Source organism: Ostrinia nubilalis, chromosome Z (assembly GCF_963855985.1).
Source record: "Ostrinia nubilalis chromosome Z, ilOstNubi1.1, whole genome shotgun sequence".
In the NCBI taxonomy this organism is placed as follows: Eukaryota; Metazoa; Arthropoda; class Insecta; order Lepidoptera; family Crambidae; genus Ostrinia; species Ostrinia nubilalis.
In genome coordinates, this window is record NC_087119.1 from 22,688,702 (window position 1) to 22,711,228 (window position 22,527).

General features: G+C 36.6%; 1 protein-coding gene across 1 annotated transcript in view; it reads right to left on the minus strand.

Moving 5' to 3' along the window:
* Positions 1-22,527, minus strand: part of LOC135086708 (transient receptor potential cation channel subfamily A member 1) — a 127,008-nt gene that overhangs the window by 98,357 nt on the left and 6,124 nt on the right. The gene's annotated exons all lie outside the window — the stretch shown is intronic.

The following is a 22,527-nucleotide window of genomic DNA, read 5'->3' on the forward strand; positions in this document are numbered from 1 at the left end:
ACTTCCACAGCTGAGCCCTTATACCACACAGTATTACTAGTATGTTTGCAATTATACAATATAACTCAATTTGAGGACATACTTAAGGGAATTGGCTTGACATGTTGTAAGCTCATTTTGGTGTCCAATGGCTTTAATTATATAGATGCAAAATTAGCAAAAATACTTGCTTTGAGTTTTAAATTCTGTTGGCTGTAGCCTTGATAAATTGAAAAATTAAAAACTTGAAAAATTAAACACGTGATAAAATCATTTGCGATGTCAGCGATGTGGACAACGCAGAATCAGACTATTTCCCTGGAGATTTTCACAGCTTATAAGGGCTACATATGCCTATTCATATGTATGGCTACAAGAGCTGTTACATGCCTATTCCTAAGTTTCTTTATTGACCATCTTTAAATACTTTTTTGTACTATAGTACCTATTAAGAAATATAATACCCTAAGTGTCAAATGAGCATTTAATTTTGTTTGTTTCACTCACATAATTTGGTGTCAGAAGTAGGGCATGAATATCGGAATCTCGGAATCTCGTAATATCGGAATCTCGGAATGCGAGATCCGATATTTCAATTCCGATATTGAGCGATCCAATATCGTAATATCGGAATCAGATAAAAGTTTTAATTGAGATTTTAAACAAAGCGTTTAAACTCGCCACAACCTGCCACAAAGCCCAAAGTACATGATTGGCAAAGACCAATGATTTTCTCATGTCTCTCATCATCACTTTTTGTCTCACTGCAAATATTTTAATATATTAAACTATTGAAGTATTTACTATTTACTATTTATGGTTAATTTAACTTGTTCTAAATCAATTTTAGCATTTGCCATAGGTACTTGGTCAACAAAGAACGACATCTCAACTTCCTTTCAAACATTAATTTTACTGGAGTATGGACTATGGACCGTCAGCTCTGCGTACTATGTGCTCTGCCCATTGCCACTTCAGCTTGCTAATCCGTCGGTAAGTATGTTAGCGACTTTAGTTAGTTTACGGAGCTCCTCATTTCTGATTAGATCTCGTAAAGAAACACCAAGCTTATCTCTCTCCATAGCACGCTGTGCAACTTTGAGCTTATTTATAAGGCCTATATTCAAAGGCCACGTTTCCGAGCCGTATATCATCACTGCGGTAACACACTGATTGAAGACTTTCGTCTACGTATTCGACGATTTACCTCTTTCTCGAAATTGCAGCTGAATCGTTTGTCCGAGATAGACATACTTGTCAACAATCTCGAGAATCGAGCTCCTAACCGAAACTGGGTAAGGGACCACATGGACATTCGACATAAGCTTCGTTTTTTCCATGTTCATCCGAAGCCCTACCTGTTGGGAGACTCGATTAAGGTCTTCGAGCATTGTGATAAGGTCTTTCAACGGTTCTGCCTTAATACACAAAACAGACGGATGATGAGGCAGCAAGGTCCTGAAGTGGAGGCCAGAAAGCGCAGCGTAAGACTCATAACCACAAGGTGGAACGGCGACTTCATAAAGGTAGCAGGAAGGCGCTGGATGCAACCGCCTCTGTGGTCTAGTGGTAAGACCACCTGCTTCAGACGTAGAGGTCCCGGGTTTGATTCCCAGTGGGGGCAGATTTTTCTGTTCGGTTTGGTTGATGGTAGGGCTTGTTCTAAGTCCGCCTGGTTAGCTACCACCATATTACCTAATTCTGTCGCCATAACAACAATGTTAACAGCATTGTTGTGTTCCGGCAGTTAGAGGTAAGATAGCCAGTTCCTCCGTGATTGAGGATTCCGGGTGAAGCTCGCTTCCACCTTCGACCTGATCGTCACTTACCATCAGGTGAGATACCAGCCAAGAGCTTCCTCGTTGTGGATAAAAAAAAAAGGCCGCCACCAACCGGCCATTGTGAAAATCAACAGGGGAGGCCTATGTTCAACAGTGGACGTCCTATGGCTGACATGAAGACGATGATGGCTCGTGGTTTTGTGAGTTGTACATCGATAATCAAAGAGGAACAAATTACAAGCATATTCAAGTGTTTTACCACTCTCTTCAATTTTTGTAACACGTGACTTGAATGACTGATCATGAAGGAGTAAAATAACGTAAAAATGGTTTTAAAATAGGTACTTCAATTTTATGAAGTGCTGTTTTGTACCAAATTAAAGAGTTTGATTAAAATCATTATCTTATTATAAACTATCCAGAATTCTTACGAATATAACCAAATATTAATTTTATAGTACATAAACTCAATTCCGATATTAATATCGGAATTCCGATATTGAGATCTAATATCGGAATCCAATATCGGAATTGAAAACCTTCCGATATTACATGCCCTAGTCAGAACAGAAGTAAAGGAAAAACATTAATATTCTGAAATGATCATAACACGATCGAAAGGTAAAGCCACAGGCGTGGCAGTGCCGCCAGCTACTACGGAAGCGGATTAGCGGAGACTTCAGAAGACGGCGCCTCCAGTGTCGTCCTAGAGACTGCGGGCCCGTCTACGAAACCATCTCCTCCTGCTAGTATTACACAACCATTCCTAAAAGTGCGAGTTCTAATCGCTCTACCAGCACTATGAAGGCTCGCATTCTAACTGCATAGCACTGCATTCTAACATAGCTCCACACAGAGCGTAAGCGTGCTCAGCTTGAGCGCAAGCGTGCCCAGCTTCCTTTTGTACCCTTTGCACCACCGGCCTGCACCACTGGTGGTGCAAAGGGTATTTTTAAATCCCTCTTGCACCACCAACAAATAGTGCTGTACTACCATCGACTGTGAAACTAGTACTTAGTAGACTGTATGTTATAAATTAATCAAAACCTACCTAAAAGTTTTAATTTATTTATTGCAGTGCAATAAACGCATTGAAACTTCGAGGGGAATTCTTGGCGGGAAATTGAAGCGTCAAGTTTTTTTATATTTGTGTTTAGCCTAATAACATGATGTGTGATGCGTGGCTGTATGCATGGAACAGCGTTTAGGAGTTATTTACCTTTTGATCATCACCTCATCAACATGAAATGATGACTACAAGACACAAATACTTGAATGACTTAAGAATAAAATAATATGAAAAACTTAACACGTGGCTATAAACATTTCACTTCAGACCCACGATACCCCGGGCCTACATACAACGAATAATTAGTACCAGGGCAACATAACCATAAAGGAGCTATTTTATGATACATGTTTATATCTCGGGTCTACCTAGAAGAATTTGATATAGCTCCTTTATGATTATTTTGAAAATATTTAATAGCCTTTGTTACTCAAAAAATTATTTGGATTTAAATAGTGAAATATACCTATGTTATCAAATCTGTCCAGTAGTTTCGGAACCTATTCAGTACAAACAAACGATCAAATATTATTTCCTCTTTATAATACCTATAAATATTATATAAATTATAATTATAGATAATCGTTTTACAGTTAATGGTAGCGCGGCACTATTGGTGGTGTAAAGGGGTACCAGTGGTGCAGGCCGGTGGTGCAAAGGGTACAAAAGGGCCCAGCTTGAGCGTGAGCGAGAACGTGAGCGTGATATTGCTAACTTAAGAGTTGGCTGACAGCCAACGTTCTACGCTTGACCTAGTCAACAATTCATGACACAGACTATAACATTAACACTAGAAAGACGGCAAAATCTACCTATTATACCTAGAAAGACGACGCCGGTCATTTGACTGCACTCGTAATAAAACACTATTTGTTTACAAAATACTAGGTTAGGTTTTACAAAATAATAAATTAATAATAAGTTAATATTTTATTTTTTATATTCAACTGTTTTTTTTACATTTCAGTGTTTTGTTATCATAACAAGATCCAAATAATGGCTTACGACATCCATTACATACTTACGCCCGATTTCCATATTCGATCTTTCGTTAAATCCAGATTGAAATATGACAATGTCGGGGCGCTACCATCGATTAACTATATGGTTTTCAACATGGCAAAAATCGGAACCAGCGATCCGGTAGATATTGACGGTGGCGCCCCACTGTCAATGTCATGGATAGGACAGTTCAGTATTTTGGAACTATACCTGCTTTCCAATAATGTATCCACGACTAGAGATTGCAATCTGCGCTGGAAATCTATCTATGGGAGGGTCAGATCAGAAAACGGATAGACCCTCTGTATGAAAATGACAGTTTTGTGGTTTCCTATATCCTATCCGCCGATTTTGACGTTTGCTTTTGCAGAATCTTGATTCTTTTGGACGCTGTGTTGCGGTTGCGGTTTTTGTTGTCGTAAAAGAAATTGCGTTGAGATGGCGTTCTCACTGTCCAGCAGCAGCAGTGACAGCAGTAGCAGTGATTTGGAAGACCTCACGCTCGTCTCGAGTTCAAGCGATGAAGAACTGCCAAGACGCTCACGAAGATTGATCAAAAGAGTCAATTACATGCAGAGCCTGGACGACGCGGAATTCACATTTAGGTTTAGGTTAACGAAACCTGCGGTGGAGTTCCTGCTGGCTGAAATTATGCCATCCATACGAGTGACCTCGACGAGGTACGTTATGAGAAACGCTACAGGAGTAACGTACTAGCACCAATGACCGACACTTTATTTTTTGATTCATTATAATAAGAGTAAGAAATCGATTTCTTAATATGGCAACACTGTACCATAGAAAGCACACTTTTGACTGCCTCCCATTGACATTTAAGCAAAATCCGCCAATTTATTTTGAAAATGGCGGCATAACAACTGATTGCGGCTGGAGTACCGGTGAATATAACAACAATTCTTAGTAAAATCCTTAAGGAAGTGAGAACATTTTTTGTTAATTACACTACTGTATTGTAACTTATTTGAATTTTATCTTTTTCACGGGTTACTATAAGAACTATTAGAATCCATTTTTGTTATAACGAAATTTTAAGATTATTTTGATATTAGTAAAATGTTGGTGTCGATCACTGGTTTTCACAAACTGACTTTTCCAATAATAGACACGTGTCGATAGTAATTTTTTGAAAAATTTTTCATTTGACAACCGAAATTAGTTCTTATTACTTCGCGCATTTAGTAGATCTTAGAAGTAAACTAATCATAGTCAAGCTACCAGTAATCGACAAGTGTCGATTGGTTCTTACAGATGGCTGCGAGAAAAAAATATTCTCCCAAACAGTTAGAAAAAGCTGTAGAAGCTGTTAAAAATGGCGAAAAGATTGCAGGTGCTGCGAAACGTTTCGGAGTACCTAGGATTACGCTCCATGATAAAATTTCGGAAAAAACAACAATGGGTTGCACCATGGGGCCGAGAATAGTTTTAACTAAAATCGGGACTATTCCCACCTTTCGTTCCCACCACTGCAACAGACTCCTGTGTAGCCAGGATCTACAGCTTGACCGCCACAAAAACCAACCAATGAAGGTCAAGTTTGTCCCGGGGGAAAGTTAAACTGTCATTGGACCAGCAACGAAATTAATCAGAAGAACATAGGAGGAGTTCGAAATTAAGGTTCGACTTCCCTCCATTGCAAAGCGGATGATAGGTGACAAACAAAACCTTTAAAAAAATATTATGCACCACGGACAATAAATATCAATTAAGGGGGGCCAATAATATTTTTCACAAAATCGCTTAAAAGCACGGAAATTTTTCCTGTCGCGACAAGATCGGCGTAATAAATTGCGGAAACAGATGTATGTTGTATTGAATTAAGCATTAAATCACGTTCATGTTTCCAAAGATCACACTCCCACAAGATAATAATTATGATGGGCAGACTGCTCATGACTGACATCATCAGTGGAACACTTGCAAAAAGGAGATTTAAAGTTGCCATGCTCCGTGAAGAAATGCGACGAGCAATGGTCCATTTCTAACCATCGCCTAGTTAGACGTTCGCGTACATTCGGGAAGAATTTACGTCGTCGTCGACGTCCTTTGACTGACATTGCCATTCATTAATACATAGAATGTGCTGCATGCTACACTTCCACCCACTCTCCGATTTACTTATTGCCCATTCATCGGGAACACTGACAGCGATAGTTGAAGGAATTCGTTCATAATTAAATATGATCATTGGAGGATCTCCAGCTGCATTTCCAGTAATTAGGGCAGTTGACAGACAGCTTGTCCTTTTCATCACCGCATCTGCTGTATGGGTGTTTATCTCCTTTTTTGGCAAGTAGTCGACCAGGTTTAGGACAGAAGCTCTGCCAGTCCTGGCTGGTGTACTGCCGGTCGACTAAGAGGTGCAGAAGCGTGCGGCTATGTACTTCGCATCAAGGGAAAATATACCAAACCTCCGATTTCTTAAATAGCCGCGATCGTTCTAAAATAAGCCGATTATTTGATTCCCGAGAAGTCGTTGAAGAGGAATTACTTAAATGACCCACTAAGCAGGTGTTGATTTGGCAGATACACATTATAAAAATAAAAAAATAAAAATAAATCTTTGGACAATTTCACACAGCGCCAGCTAGCCCCAAAGTAAGCAACTTAATGCTTGTGTTATGGGTGCTAGCTTAACGGATATACTACTTATATACTTTTTTTTAAATACATAAATATTATACATAGTCACACCCAGACCCGTCACAGAAATTAAAATTCATCATTTCAATTTCTGCCCGGCCGGGAATCGAACCCGGGACCTCTCGGCATAGTAGTCCGTTCTGAACCACTACACCAAACGGCCGACAAATTATAGTCAATAGTCGATAAACTGGGTGTCGGTAAGTGGCAGCTGTCGATGACTGGGTGTTGACTACTGGAGATTCGGTGTCGATGATTGGAGATTTATATACTTTTTCATTTTTTGGGATTTTTTTCTAGTCCGTGTATAGTTAATACAAATAATACATCCTATTCTTATCTCAAGAATATACCTTAGGTACCATACTAAATCGTTACTTTTGGTTTAAAGATGACTAAATGACCTTTAATCTTATTAAGAAGCCCACTATCTCCTTAAAGTGTCGATCATTGGTGCCACTACGTTACCCTACTTTTAATATTAATTTCATTCATTCACAACTCACATTCTTTGCAGAAACGGAATCTCCCCACTGCATCAGCTACTGATGTCTTTGCGCTTCTACGCACTAGGGCTAGGCACAATGCTGATATCAGTAGCTGACTTTGTGGGAGTATTAGTTGCTGCAGCATGCAGAAAGTGCGCGACATCTCGTCAGCGGTCTCGAGGCTTTATGATCGATATATTTTTATGCACCAGAATAGCGCTGCAAATTATTACACGATTGCTGGGTTTCCTCGCGTGCTAGGTGCAATAGACTGCACGCATGTACGCATACAATCACCTTGTAAGTTTGTACATCATGTGATAAAATGTAATATTCGTTAATTTGTGGACAGTAATTTTTATCTATTTTTTATTTTTAGGTTATCTGATAGGTAAAGAATTTAGAAACCGGAAAGGTTATTTTTCCCTTAATGTACAAGCTGTTTGTGAGGCGGATTTACGCCTAATAGGTTATCAATTCTGTTGGTATGTTTTTTTTCTATGTTTGTACACCGATTATACCAAGATTTCTTATCCGATTTTAAAAATGTTAAGGTCAATAAATAGGATCACTCATATCGCACACCTTAAGAAAACGTCAAAGTGTTTTTTCCTAATATAAAGCTTTTGCACTTCTTTTTAGTATTGAAAAATTCTTAAGAATTTGTTAAAAATGTTAACAAATTTAGAAATCCCTTGCACGTCCCGTTCCAAAGTTATGACGATTATTTTATATCACTCACACCGCACACGGCCCGTAAGAGTGCTCTTCAAAATCATGACTATTTATTAATTAAATAGGTACGTTTTATTTGCATTGAAAAATGTGTGCAAACTGACGAGCGAATTTATTAAAGAATAAGTGTGACAAAACTTAAAAGCTGTGTGCTTACCATGAGTTTACGTCAGGTGTGCTCGCTAGCGACTGCGTAAAAAAATGACATTAAATGTATGACATATTGTGCAGCGCCCCTAGCGGCTACTTTCAAGAAATAAAATCTTCATAGATTTTTTTGACGTACTCGCTAGCGAGCACACCTAACCAAAACTCATGGTAAGCACACTGAAGGAAGAAATTAACCTTATTCTTTCCTCCAATATGCCGTGTGAGTGATCCCCACTTTTACCTCTATCTGCTCATAATGTAGTTCGTAGGCAAACTGAGATAGTATCTAAAATTGTAAATCGTTTTTAACAATATCTTGGCATATATTCTGCTTTTATTAAAGCCATAATTTAAGAAATATCAGGCTTAGATCATTCGTAAAGGAAAATGTTGATTAGGGTACATATGATTTTTTATTTTGTGAGACTGTTTCGATTCATCAGAAGTTTTCCTAAGGATGTTTTATCAAAAAAATTTTCCTAAAGTACCTATTTGAAAAAATCTGCTACTAGGCAGCATTTTTTCAATTTGGTGGCGCCCGCGGCGACGATCGGAGGTCGCAAAGTTGAAATTCGTGAAGAGCACATCGAAATCTATACATTTCTAGCATATTATTATTTCTAGTATGTATTTACTATTAAGTTGCTAGCAAAAAAAAAACCTGTAATAAAATATAATGGCCCAATTGTCACAGTAATGTCCCAGGAATTAAATTTAAAAATAACACCAATGGCTTTATATGTCTTTCAAAAGAAATAACGTTAACAGCTGCATCAGAAGATACAAGTAGTCAAAGCAGGCCGGATAGTATCCACTCTCTTACATCATTAGCTAAAGATTTAGATTCGAGTAAAATTTTCACATTTGATTTAGACATAGGTATATGATTTAAAACGAATCACACCTTTATATTCGCGGAGAAAAAAACAAAATGGTTTATGGCAAGTATACAAAACTTTACCAAAACATAAATGATCAAATATGATCAAAGACAAAATTTGGCTTAACTCAAAATTTATGTGCACTTGGACGCTGAAAAAAGTAAAATGAGTAATGATTATTTTAAAATGAAAAGCAACAAAATTATGTAAAGTATTATGAACATTAAAATATATAAATACGTAAATTAAAATACGTACCTCTTTAATTTATTTACTTATTTAAATTCGCTAACGCAATTGCGGACCTCAAGCGGCAAACACAAGTTTATGACCTCTTTAATTTGACGGGCGCGTCGCGTGCTGGTTCATCTTCAAGAAGGCGTATGACCAGTCGAAGGCACTCTTTACCCCAAGCGAAAATGTCGCCAGACTTAGCGCTGCACTGTGCGGAGCTGCTAAGGAGGCCATCGCGGTGCGCTTAGTTGCTACTGATCATCCGGACGTCATCATTCTTCACCACCTTGCCATGGTAAGAGCCCTTCCTAAACTCGGTCTTTATGATAACTCGCGCGAATTTAATGCTTTTGTCTGTTGTTTTCGCAACTGTATCGATCTCGTTCGCCTATTCAATCAAAATGAATATCTCGCCGCGCCAGAGTTATCCAACTCCATCATAACCAAATTGATCCCGCTTCTCAGGTCTAGATGGCCTGACTTTGCCGCCGCAGGAGTTGGCTCTGGCAAATTGAAATTAGAAATTTTGTAGGACTTTTTAGAAAATGAATCTTGTTTACAAACGAAATTTTATTAACTTGGAATGAAATTAAGCACAGGAGATGAATCTATAGATAGTATTAGAAGGAATTTAGAACACATCATTTCGGCCAGAGAGATGTCAAATAGATTAAGATAATAAGAAATAACACAAAATCCAACTACTAAATTGCAATGACAACTTTACGACTGACACTCGACATGACGTTAGATCTGAGATTAGTTACAGTAAAAATACATTTAACAGAGAAAACCCACAAAGCAATGGCAAAAGAACTAGCAAATTTACATCTAGAAAGAGAAATTTTGAAAATAATCGTTTAACTAAGCACGAACCTGCATCGAAGAGAAATTAAATTAATAAATACATATTCTGTGAAGAGGAACATAATAATGATGAGTGTCCTATAGTAAAAACATTACAAGAACAAAAAACGAAATTAAGAGGTCGTTAAGAACTTTCAGCTGCCCTGAACCATTTGTGCAGTTGTATTCCATTCATGGAGATATTTGCAAGTGGTCGATGGAAACTAATGTGATACCACTCGTTTACGCTCTAATGTCGGACAAGAGACAAGATTAGAGTCATACATCGCGTTATTTGAAATCATAAAATCAGAAATTACTGGATGGTCACCAAAAACAGTGCATCTTGACTTTGAGATTGCCGTTTCAAATGCATTAGTTTAAGTATTTCCAGATATCAACCTGATAAAATGCTACTATCATTTTACAAAAAGTCTGTGGAGAATGGCAAAGACATTAAAAATCAACTCCAAAAATTAAAGGAGAATTGTGGGATTATGAACGGCATTACCCGTGCAACAAATTGATGATGGTGTGGCGTACATAAAAGACAATCTTCCCAACTCTCAGAAAATAGCAAAATTTTTAAATACGTGGATCCGACCTGGCCTAAATCAAATTCTAGGTGACAATGGTGCGTATTTGGAGAACGGCACAGAACTAACAACGTGGTCGAAAGTTGGCACTCAACTCAAAAAAGAGGTAAAGAAGCAATCTCTAGTGTCTCTTTTGCGTCTTTTATTAAATATTTTGACTGATAAAGAGAAAGACATAAGAGATGAAACTAAATTAAAACGGAAAGAGACCTTAGACCGTGATAGTGACGGGTTCATTATTGAATTGTCGAATGGAACTCACACAAGCAGATATAAATGTAAGTTTTTTTTAGAAAAATTGTGATAAGCATTTACTTAACAGGTTATTAATATTAGTACCTATTATATTATATTATAAACATTAATATTAGAGGAAAGATTTGTATAATTGCATGTTTAATCAATACTGTAGTAATCCTGTTATTATACTCTGTCGAAGTCGAAAACCTAGGAGTCTTAATGGGCAACAAATGAAGCCATTAAAATAATAAAATCTTTTATAATAATTATTTCCGATTTCAAATCTAATTCTACTGGCTTATTATCGCACCAAAAATTTTTTGAAATTTTGCAGGGCTAAAAAGGGCTAATAAACACCCATTTGGCAAAAGGTAACGAAGTATAAACACAGAATACATAATAGTAGCAACAGAAATTGCACTCCTTTGTGTAGGATCAGATGCCGGCATTTTAACGGTAAATAATAATAATGCAAAATATCCAACGCACATGGTGCATTCGAAATCGCACCTTACTATTACGCTCACAAGAGCGCAATTTTTTTGTGTTCAGAATTTGATCTACCTCACAGCTCAAGCGTCAGGGTTGTATAAGCAAAGTAAAATAAATAAAAACTTAATTTTAAGAAGCATTTATTGTATTTACGATTGGTAAACTTTAATCTTGTGGTGTTTGTATAACCGTACCTTCTCTAAAGTACCTATTAATAAACTTCAGTGTTGCAATAATTCGAAATTGGACAAACAGTTTTAAAAGGTGTAGTGTCGAAAAATAGACACGGTGAAGTAAAGTTAATGTTTTATTAGCTAAAATAATTTTTTTGCTACAGTTTTTTGTCATAAGTATTTCAAAATTATTTAAAAAGTGTAGTTTTTTTAAATTATTTAAATCACTACAGTTAATTATTATTATATTACGATTTTCCATGAAAAAAGAATACCAGTGCTGTTGGAACAATAAACCTTGATTGAGACGATGATCGACCGAGCGTGTATAGAAATACGCGTGTGCTCACAAGCGCGTGGCGGCCCTGACTGATTTGCAACTTGAAGTTGTCGCGCGCTGTAGGCAGGCCTGGCTCACTCCGCGCGGTACATCCGATAATTACCTACAGCGAAGCGCCCCGCCGGCGGGTATTATATCAGTCGAGTGTCACGCGCGCGCCCGTCAGGACGCTGGCGTGCGTTGTAGTATGATTATAATTCTAATCGAAGTATTATTTAAAAATGGACATAAAAAGAAAGATATATTGTGCGGCGTTCGGGTGTTTAAATTCGAAAAGAAATCTACCGGGTTTATCTTTTTTTTTCGCTTCCCAAAGATGCTGAAAGGTATGTTGGCCATGTAGGTAATCAATAATTCTTAGGATAGTATAGGAACCTAACCTACCATGACTACTGCTCAGAATTCGTTCGTTCGTTTCAGCCAAATGACGTCCACTGCTGGAAAAAGGCCTCTCCCAAGGTTTTCCATAATGAATGCATACTTACCTACATACGTACCTCATTACAAATAAGTAGATTAATTATTTTTTCACTAGACAGCAACCCTAACAGCGTAAGAAGAGTTCAGAGGCACGCGATAGAAAGAGACAAAACTTGTAGGTGAATAAAATTGTAGGTACGTACGTAGTGCTGTGCGAGCTGAATTCCACTGTACCGCGTCGTAACAAGACTCGCATTTATTTAAATCGTTTTGCGGAGTAATCCTTCTGTACCTGTACTATTACTTATTCTGTGCTGTAGGTAATTATCTCGGCCGGCATAGGCGAGTGACGGAGGCCTGGTATAACGACGTACTGTATTACGATTTTTTTTCCAGAGACAACTGGGTAGGTACTAAGGTCGATTGCCCTCAATTAGGTAAGTACCACCCACTTTTACAAATTGGCAACGCATGGCAATGAAGTAACCCTATTATGGAGATACATAGATATAATTTAACAGCATGACTTTGTGTTTTCGTACATATAGGGCCAATAGGCTCCGGCAATGTTGCACACCCACTGGTTGGTTAGCGAATATTAGAACCGAACTTTTATGGTTCTAGTAATTCGAGTAAACCTATCTTTGGTCGCAAAGTTCGGTAATGCTGAGTCATTGAGTCTTAATTTATAACAAGTATAAGAGTAATCTACAAAATATAAAAGCGAAGGTCACTGACTGACTCACTCATCACGAAATCTCAGAAACTGCAAGTGCTAGGAGTCTCAAATTTTGAATGAGGGTTCCTTTTAGAACGTAGGTGCTCACTGAGACAGGATTTTGCAAAATTCAACCCCTAAAGGGGATCCACGCGTACGAAGTCGCGGGCGGCCGCTAGTACTAACTTATATTTTTTTATTATCGGCGGAAGAATAACAAAGTAGTATGTATACTTAATTGCTCTTTCTTTGAACTTCAATTACTTTTATGCGTTTGCGTCTTCCTTCAGGCGAACCCAATAAGTTTTAGTTACTTACAATGGCCACACTCGGTGCCACTAATTGGTCATTTAGCGAGTCCTATCAACGCAATTTCATTAACATTGTAGGAAATAATATTTTACGAGTGTTGTTTACGTAACCACCACGATATAAAAATACATTTACAGTTTTAGTGCGCGAATAGGGCTGTCCGAAGTATCTAGGTACTGGCATATTGTGGTCTAGGTAGACTATAATATCATAAAGGCTGGCACACTATGCAACAGGCCATGGCAACAGGTGGCATACACAAAGATAACAAGTATTATAATTTACTGAAACCCTCTGAGACCGCTCTTGAGATCCGTACTGTAAAATTACCGAGTCATATCGCCTTCGTCTTCCAAATCATAAAAACGGTGTTCGTGATCAATTTGTGTAAGTAATTTGATGGATTCGGTATCAACACATCGCCTTAATTGACCGCGCCTTCGCTAAGTTCAAACCTACGCAATTTGCATGTACCAGCTTCATAGTTAAGTGGCTAGTGGCAAGTGTCACGGTGAATGATGAACTTCACACGTGTGCAAAGTAATTAGAGAATTCATTGAGGAGGTTACGTCTAATTAATACACTAGTAATCCATCAAACGTTTAAATAGACGCGTACTATGCTATTTAAGCCAGTAGAAATGTCAGGTTGTAAAGGAAAGTAACAATGTTACAGCACGTTCACTGATACAACTGCTAAAAATAATGGAAAAAATATTTTTGTTGAATAATGGAAAATTCTTACACTTTATCATTTTGATATTTGGAAAAAGACGTCGCAACGCGTCGTGACCAGATAACAATGTATGAATTGATCCCATTGAAAAGTGAACTGTTAACAGAAATACGAAGCATCTCTTCGTCAAAAATCTTTATAGAGTTAGGTGGGTCGTAAATTAGGTACTGAATGAAGACGTCAACGGCAACGGAGCCTCTCTCTGATAAACCTGATCTATTGAATTATGTACATGCGATGAAAGGAAGGCGTATGCTGAAAAATATCGCCAAATATCAACCAAAAGTTATGATGTTGGATGGAGAAGTTTGAAGAAGATCTGACTTTAAATGTAATGCTTTTGATGTTAAATTGACATTATTTTAAGCGGTCATTCTGGCGTACACTCTGTTCGTATTCAGTATTATTATATCAAAACTATGGGTGAGGTTTTAAAATTGTATTTTTATAACAAGTAACCGCGCTATTACGGCCAAGCGTTACGCTCCATTCCGCTCACGTCTTCAATGCTGTAAAGCTGATTTATGATTTGAGCGTCCTTGCCGCCTTAAAAATTCAAAACCTAAGTACTTTTTCTAGTATTCAGATAAAAATGTTTTATGCATCTATTAATATTGTGGAATGTCATAAAGTATTGCAAGGTCAGAAGCAGATTTTGCTCAAAAAAGTGCATTTTCCTCGCAGTTTAAAAATTGAATAGTCCTCACTCTGACATTGTTTGGTTAATTAGCGGCGGTCTTTACTTTAATTTTAAACAAATGATTCTGTCTGCCAAGAAACAACGTAGGTACCTAAACCTCTTTTGTGTGATTGATGAGGTGTTGCACTAAAGAAAGTAAGCATTATGCTTCGCATGCAATACCCGAAAATGTTTTTCGGTGTGTCTTGCCCCTCATTCCCTCCCACAATCCACTTGGGAAACAAACAAATTTGTCCTTACCTAGAAATAGCTCCAATCACTTAAAATGGGCTGTTAAAATAGGGAGATTTTGGCCTTTATAACGTATGGCTTCAAACTGATTAACGCTGTGCAATCACATCACATCATCCAGGCTGTGTGGGTGACCAGACCAGTTCCGTGTTTGAGATATTGATTTTAAACAGCTGATGGACCTTTTGGAGACTTGCGGTTAAATTATTTTGTTTTCAAAATATTATATTAGCGTAAACTTCCAGTCATTGTACCGAACACAACAAAACTATATTATTAAGGTTGCTCTAAAAACAGGTACCTACTGCAAACTGATCTCTTAAAGAAAGCGACTGATCTCTTAATAGAAAGATATTATTTGCAGTGTCCAATGACTGTCTGTGATATTTTTACAGAAAAAAACCTCAGAGAAATCGGTGACAATAAAAAATACTATCAATTTCGCTGCGGTTGAAGATATACTCGTAGTTTATTTTTTCTTTACTTTACTTTCTGGAAACTATTTCAACTTTCACCGATTGAGTTGTTACAATTCAACTCGCACTACAACTGTCTGGCCACATTGCAATGTGGCAAATTCAGCCTTAGAGCATTGAAAAGTGATATAAAAATTATTTATACCATTTTTTTTACAATTGAATTAGACAAACAATATTGCAAGTAAATAGGAACCCACACCTCAAGTAAATAAAATTTATAACTAATTTATTTTACACTTAGAAAAATAATTATATAATTTTTTTGGTGAATAGGTTTTGCCTACCTAATTTAAATTGTTAAAATATTGAGTATTTGCTTTATTATACGAACTTTTCAGGGCCTTTTATCTATTTCTTTAAAACTAGGCCTGGTTTCCTTTAGTAAATGTTTCCAAGGTTATGAGAAACAATGTGTCTAAATCGGTTATTTGCTGTTTCGATAACTAATCGCTGAATGGATAATTCCAATAGAAACGAGATACTCCGTGAAACACATGTTTTAAGTCACTCACGTGTATCTGGCAGAATAACAAACCCTTTCAGACGATGTTTATTCACGCCTATATTCGAGTGAGGAACGCATAAATTATAGTAAGTAGGTACAATTCGTGGAAATGCCCAGTATCGCGGTTTCTTCCAAACTTTTGACCAAACGTTTAAAAAGTATACTTACCAATAAAAAAAATGTAAGAAAGTTTTATTATGGCCAGTGACAAAAAAATCAATATCATTGTTCAAATGTTTCATAAAGAAAGTGTACTGTAATGATACGACTTTCTTAGTATTTTCTTTGTTACAGATATCTTATGTATCTTTCTAATACAAATAGCCAACTCAAAGCCAAAGTCAAGAACCAAAATAGTTCTGTTTGCTACACCGTATCTTTAATTTAATTTCACACTTCATAGAGATTATATTTTTAATATTGTTTCAATTATCCACACGCGCAGGCAATTTGCCAAACGAAATTCAAGTTTTGAAGCATTCCGATTAATCTGCATCCAAGATCAATAATGTCATTCATCTTCTTTCGTAAATACGGTCTGCATAGTGAATGAAAGATCTTCTTGAGGCGTTTTACAAAGATAAAAATAAAACAATAAAATGGATTGCTCTCGGTATCTCAGTAAGGGAAAAAGCTGGTGCTCATAATATTTCAAATATCCAATACGAGTAGAACTAGTATAACAAAGGGGAGTCGTGGACTCGTATTGCGTATCGTGTTGCTCCAAGAGGCGCTCTGGGACTGAGGTGTGACGTTACACGATTTACGAGTAATTCTTCTCTTTTTTTCACGTGTTTATCTGTAGACGTTTTATAATAATTAACACAATAATAAACCTCTGTTTGTTTACTGCGTTTTTATGTTTAAGCTCCTGGAAAATTTTGAAGTTTGAGATATATTGACTTGGTAGTCAAATAGGCAGGTAACCTATCTTCGAAATATGAGATGAAGGCTTGTATGAAGAATCTCTCAGGTCAGGAATATGACATTATTTTTTCTTCTTTGTGTAGGTAAGCTGACTTGTAACAAACAGCTTTCGAGTTGACTGGATTGCACTGCCCAGTTTAATTGTGAATCTGATGACATTTGTTATCAGTATATTTGCTTACTGATAACCACGAGCCGTGGGCGGCTTTAACGCCAACTTCACGAGCCGTAAACCGATATTTATAAAATTAACGTTTTTAAAGTCAATATATTTCCCTTTCATTTGAAAACAATTGAATATGTTTTGATAAAAATTTAAAATTATTATTTACCTTAAAACAATGAAACTGAAAACTCAAATCCCATGTTTTTATAGCACCAATCAAAAACAAACTACTTTTCATTACCTCAGATATTACATCCGTCAACCAGTACCTACTTAATATTTAAACCGACGTCTACTATGTTTCCTTACTCCCCTATCCGTCCCCCGGACACGGCCTGAGCCGAGGTCCGAGCCTACCGTGGCGCCCTCAGGCCGCGTCCGTAGTCCCCTCGATCGGGCCCACTAGAGTGAGCCCGCCGTAGGCTGGACTTTGGTCCAACACCGCGGTGGGCAACCCTCTAGTTGGGTTCGCCACTGATCGGGCGCCTTATGCGCTCGATACGGCCCGATCGCGAACGTCGGTCTGCGACCGACGCGGACGAGCCTGGGCTTCGCTTCGCGAAGCCCACCCTCGGCCTCGTCGTCACGCGCACCGACGATCGCCAAACGGCTAGAGTACCTTCTGTACTCGCCACTCTGCCCGGTGAAGCTGGAAAAGCTCCTCAAGCTACCAGCGCGCGTCCCTTCAAAAAAAAAAAAAAAAAAAAAAAAAAAAAAAAAAAGTTTCCTTACTTCTTTAAAACTACTTATCTCCGTGTGACCCATCTACTATAATGGAATAAGTGAACTGTTCCACCATATTCTCCACACAATATGAAATTACATTTGAATTCCACGCACGCCCCATCTGCATCGTACGAGCCAAGCAAGGAATTACAATTTCCCATTTATTCATTTATTTTGCAGCCACCTTATCTCGTAAAGCATTAACAACGTGTGTCTTAGAACAGTAAAATTATAAGCAGTAGGTCCACTTTGAACAGAATAAACTTCTTCATTTGGTTTCAACCTTAAGAAAAAATAAAAAATGTAGTTATGAGATCTTTTTCTAGTCGAATGATATTACTCATGAATAGCATTATTTGGCTGTGGGATATGGTATGTAGTTATGTATAAAGTTTGTTCTGTTTCTTACATTGTGTACCTTTTACCAGAAATTTAGACATTTCCCAGAAGACACATAAAATATTTTGTATGCAACACAGCGAAACATTTGTGGGTAAGTTACTACATTTATTTACACTATGGCGTGTATTTTCTAAGCAGAAAGAATACTGTCTTTTTACAGACGTATTTACTTAGGAAGGCTTATCTTAGGCTTGACATACATAATTTCTGGTTTTACGGGACCATACGATTTTATTTGCCTCAAGAATAACAACAAGGTATGTCAATAACGGTGATATTAATATATTCACGGAAACAGCTTGCACAATAAATATAAATTTGGTATAGTGTGTTTTAATTTCAAAACAATGATAAGTACTTACTTAAATGATTTCCTAGTCATATAAACTTACATTTTCCATCACATAATAAATAACCATCTCGTACTGTCTCGTACAGTATTAACTACTTATCTAATTGATCTGGGCAAAAGTTATAATTATAGTTACATTTATAAAGAATGGTTAAAAGAAAAAAAAAACAGGAAAATTATATCTGACTAAGTGTAAGAATTAAAAAGATATAAAGTTCTCCAAATATTACGAAGGAAAAATACTTTATTTATCTGACAGAGTTACCAAATATCCAAAGTAGGCTCATTAGTCTTCTGTGATAACTGATAAGGAAGCGTTAGCTTTAATCTTTACTACCATTCAACAAACAGATACAAGGTAAGCAGACTGAGAGAAAACGGTGTGCCCCAAGTTTACGATAATAAGGTTATAAAAACTTACTGCGCAAGAGTAATTGGCTTCTAACTCAGGCTCGTATCACAAATTAGCAAGTACCGCAAAGTTAAAAGGAAACTCAAGTGCTTATGATCGTGCCGAGACTGAAACTGGTCTATATAAAATTCTTAATCGCCGAATTTGTCTGGAAAACCTTTTACTTGGCTCGGGTATTTCAAAATAGCCCACGTGATAGTTGATAAATTAAAAGCCTTTATTTAAAAAAAAATACGATTCTGTACATCGGCTAAAAGACAATAAGTAAATCATAGATATAAGTACACATAGTTTGGCTGTGTTTTTAAAAGTTACCGATTCTTGTTTTAAAGGGTCGTCATCTAACATTTATTTAATTAATTTAGATTGTAAGTTAAAGCTTTAACCCTTGTATTAGACAGTTAAATGATGTAAGAAATCCTCGTTTAGTAGTCAATGTTACATGTTACAAGCAAAACTATTGCCTTATGTAAATTAAACGCGTTTCTTAGTACCAATTTAGAAGGATCTGCAAAACATGTCCTCACACTCCCTTCGGCCGTTAAGGAAACCGAAGTTAGGAAACTAGTTTCCTAAAAGCCTTTTTTTATACTTCTACGTAACTGGTTTCCTAAAAGGCTTTTTTTATACTTTTACGTAACTGGTTTCCTAAAAGGCTTTTTTTATACTTCTACGTAACTGAATTACTTATCAACCTCTTTTGTATGTCTGGCCAGTTATCGTTTTAGAAGACGTCATCTATCAGTTATAGGTGACCCACGCTGAACTGTCCCACCAAACTCAATGACAGGGGGGCGCTACCATCGTTCAACTATATGGTTTCCAACATGGCAAAAATCGGAACTAGCGATCCGGTATTGACGGTGGCGCCCCACTGTCAATGTCAGGCATAGGACAGTTCAGTATTTTGGAACTATAATTACCTATGATGCACTTGACATTGATTATATGTCAACAGATAATTTTGTAGTTTGGCTTATGTATTATTGCTCGGATTCATTAATATAAATTATTTACAATGGAATTAAGAGATGTGGAATTCATATCAACGAAAAAAGGAGGAGTTGCCGTCCTACATGAGGGACACAAATATCACAGAAAAAAAAAATGAAAACGGTAACTCGTTCTGGCTTTGTAGCAATTATAACCGAGGGTGCCATGGCAGTATAACATTGAATGAAAAAAACGAAGTCGTAAAATGTAATCCACATTTTGAGTGTATGGCAAACAATGAACAAAATTTAGTTTTGAAGCAACTCGATAATCTAAAAGACGCAACAGGATCTAATTTTGAGTCCATACAAAAACAGTACGACGAGATGGTGTATAAATTAGAATGTGAAGGAATACATTTGATGGCTGACATTCCTTCATATGAAAATAAGAAAACAGGATTAGTTAATAATCGGAATAAAGTCTTGGGTGTACCTAAATTGCGATTTCCAACTTCATGTGCTGTAGTAGTGCCAAAAAAGTTTGAAGAAAAATTCCAATGAAGAAGGTGATAAACGTATTCTTATATTCTGTAACAAAAATGTCCGGCACTTAGTAAAAATCTTCAAACATATATTATGCGATAGGACGTTCAAGTCCTGTCCAAAAGTTTTTAAACAATTATACTCAATACACGGTTAAAATGAAGAACATAGATCAGTAACACCATTAATATATTGTCTACTCCCAGATAAGAAGCAGCAAACTTATGAAGTCCTTTTCCGACTTATCGAATCGATTTTTAAAGATTGGAGGCCGTTAAAAGTTACGATGGATTTCGAAAAGGCTGCTATGAAAGCAGTAGGTAAAGTTTTTAGAGGAATCGAAATCAAAGGCTGTTATTTCCACTTTAACAGATGCCTATTCAGAAAGAGTAAAAGGTTGAAAATATCAACCCCTGCCAAGAAACGCCATGTATCACGTTGTGCCGGAATAGCACGATTGCCACGAGATTTCATAAAAAGTGGTATTCAGTATGTGATGCTAAAGTCGCCCGCCGGTGAAGACATAAATAAATTCAATACATATTTTAAAAAAGAGTGGCAAACCAATAGTGTCATTGAGAAAATTTGTTGTTGTGCTACGGAACAGATCCGAACAACCAACAACTTGGAAGGCTTTCATAGCCGGATCAACAGATACATTGCCAAGAAAAATGTTACAGTAGCTCACTTGCTAGAAATTTTGATTAAAGAGACTAAAATTACTAATATTTTTAAAAGTAATACGAAAAAAAGTATAGCCTACCAAGAAATAGATACTGAAATTAATAATGCATTAAATGATTTGGAAAAGGGACTAATAACTGTGGGGCACTGTATAGAAGTTATTGCTCCATATGCATTTTTATTTTAAGTTGATTAATATTTTATTTTAGTTTTATTTCATGTCAAAAAGAGTATTTATGTTTTATAAATGTTTTAAGTAAATGGATTATTTTTTGTTTTAAGTGTTTTGATTATATCCAAATATTTCAAAATTGGTCGAGTAGTTAAATCCGCCCTCTGTCCAGTAGGATCTACTATCTCGATCCATCAGTGGATTTAATAGCACGCTGAAGTTCACTGATCCACCATTTGGCTCGGCGGATCCTGTGATACTTGCATCTATCTTTGTAATACCTAATTATTGACAATTATTGACAATTGACATATCTCTATCTGTACCTATTATTCGTCTAATACTGGGAATGCACTGGCTGCATACGTGCCTAGTGCCTACTAGACTAATGAATTTGAATTATTCTTGAATAGATTGGTAATACTTATTATTAATTAATGTCACATACATAGTTATTACTTTAACGGCCAAAGGGTACTGGATGGAGGGTAAATCCGGTTATAGTTTCATAGGCGGCTGAAATAACAGAAACATAGTACTTTTAGGAAACCAGTTACGTAGAAGTATAAAAAAAGCCTTTTAGGAAACCAGTTACGTAGAAGTATAAAAAAAGGCTTTTAGGAAACTAGTTTCCTAACTTCGGTTTCCTTAACGGCCGAAGGGCTCACACTATACTGTCATGAATGAAACAAAGAGGTTCGATCATTAATATTTTATTTTAGGAAATTGATAACAACCATCTATAATAAGGTGTTTGTAAAAAGGCCGTTTCGTGTCTGGAATTTGCTAGAAATTGAATTTTTAGTTACAAATATTTTGACATTTATCTTAATTATTTTAGTAATGACCATTTTGATATTTCATGTGCAAAGATGAAGCAACATGAAAAAATAAACTCATGAATGAGAGATACTAAAATATTTGTAGTGGCAAATTATGTAAAGTAAAAACATAACAAGTATTTATAATTCGCAAACCTTTAGTTAAGCCAGGATAAATTTTAGAATTACCGTACTTAATATAGGTACATTAAAATTAAATTAATTAAAACACATTACATCCTGACCCAAAACTCAACCATAAGCCGGCGCCATCTTTTTCCTAATTTTTCTAAAGTAATCATACTTGTCCACCCTATGGCGCCGGCTTATCGTTGAATTTTGGGACAAGATGTATATTCTACTCTATCATTGGTTGAATTTGAATGTTTATACATACAGGGTGGAAACGATAAGTGATCTCACTCGATTATACAAGATATTAATAAACTAGTTACTGATCCTGAAAGTGCTTCATGAGCTCTATCAAACGGTATTAATAATAAGTTACATAACAACTGTCTACAGTATTTTTGCGCACGGGTTATGCATAGCTTATTTTTATTGCTTTATAACCTAGAAACAAGAATAACCACAAAAAATTGTTCTGAATTTGCTTTTAT